Below are 1,751 nucleotides of genomic sequence, written 5' to 3' on the forward strand. Positions count from 1 at the left end.
CTGGAAACTCCAGCTCTTGCAGCAAGGGAAGCATAGTAGAGGATCCCTCCTCAAGGGAGACTCCAGACAATTGCTCAGACAATAGGAAGAGGGCACGGGGAGTTTTTTTAAAAGTCAAAGGAGTTAATGTTTCCAGGAAGATCTGTTTCTTACTCTCTATATCTTTCTTCCACTGCAATTACATTTTTAACAAGGCACATTGCCACCCAGAATAAAGCATGCATTTCCAAGCTTCTACTGCAGCTAAATGGTGCTTTGTGATTTACGATTGCTTTCTGGCCAGGGGGAAAGAAGCAATCGTGGTGGCATAGCAATTGGCAGTATCTATCAAAATCGAAAATACATAAATCCATTGATCCTGTATATGTTTAATAATGTAAGATTAGGAACAACGTAAATATATGTATCGTTAGGGGACTGGATAAACAAATTATGGTACATCCATACAAAAACATACTTTGTGGCAATTTTTTTAAATGAAGTATATTTGTATGTACTAATGTGGAATGATTGCCAAGTGTTGACATTTATGTGAAAAAGCAAGGCCTGAGGAGAACATAGAGTATGCTACCATTTATATACAAATTTATATACAATATACATACAATATACAATATACAATACAAAATTATATACAAATGTGTGTATACATGTACTTATGTACTTCGGAATGCATTAACAATCTCTGAAAGGTGGGGCGCGTTGGGTGGCGCAGTCAGTTTAAGCATCTAACTCTTGATTTCAGCTGGGGTCATGACCTCGGGGTCATGAGATCGAGCCCCTCATTGGGCTCGGCGCCGGGTGTGGAGCCTGCTTCGCATTCTCTCTCTCTCTCCCTCCCCCCACCCCCACATGCGCACACGCGTGCTCTTTTTCTCTCTCTTAAAAAAAAAAGTCTCTGAAAGGACTCACAATAACACATGGGAGAGAGACACTTAGCGGCTGGGAGACAGGAATGGACGCAGACTCACCTTTTATTCTAAACACTTCTGGGCTATTTGGTTTCTTTTCTACCACTGACATGAATTACCTATTTTATTTATTTCTCTTCATTTTATTTAATAGCAGCTTTATTAAGATACAATTTACATACCATAAAGCATACCCTTTAAAAATGTATATAATTCAGGGGCACTTGGGTGGCTCTGGTCGTTGGGCAACCAACTCTTGATTTCAGCTCAGGTCATGATCTTAGGGTTGTGGGATTGCGCCCCTCATCAGGCTCCATGCTCAACGTGGAGTCCGCTTGAGATTCTCTCTCCCTCTGCCCCTCCTGCTCGTGCTCTCTCTCTCAAATAAATAAATAAAATCTTTAAAAAATGTATATAATTCAGTGTCTTTAGTATATTCATGGGGTATGCAGCCATCACCACTGCCTGATTTCAGAACATTTTCATCATCCCAAGAAGTACCCCAATACCCATTGGCAGTCGCTCCCATTACTCCTCACCCTTGGCGCCTGCCAACCAGTCACCTGCTTTCTGACTCTATGGAGTTGCCTGCTCTGAGCATTTCACATGGACGGAATCACACAACGTATGGTCTTCTACGTCTTGCTTTTTTCACTTGGCACACTGTTTTCAAGGTCCATCCCCATTGTTGCACGTGTCAGTGCTCCGTTCCTGGTTACGGCTGAATAATGTGCCGCCGTATGGATAGTTGCAAGTCTACAGATCCTCAAGGCTCCTGAGGAGCTGGGGGGAGAAGGGGCGGGAATCAGGCCAGTTGAAACTCTACAAAGATCACTGTTC

Source organism: Callorhinus ursinus, unplaced genomic scaffold (assembly GCF_003265705.2).
Source record: "Callorhinus ursinus isolate GAN/ISIS: 27379988/994484 unplaced genomic scaffold, GSC_fseal_2.0 scaffold6, whole genome shotgun sequence".
Classification (NCBI taxonomy): Eukaryota; Metazoa; Chordata; class Mammalia; order Carnivora; family Otariidae; genus Callorhinus; species Callorhinus ursinus.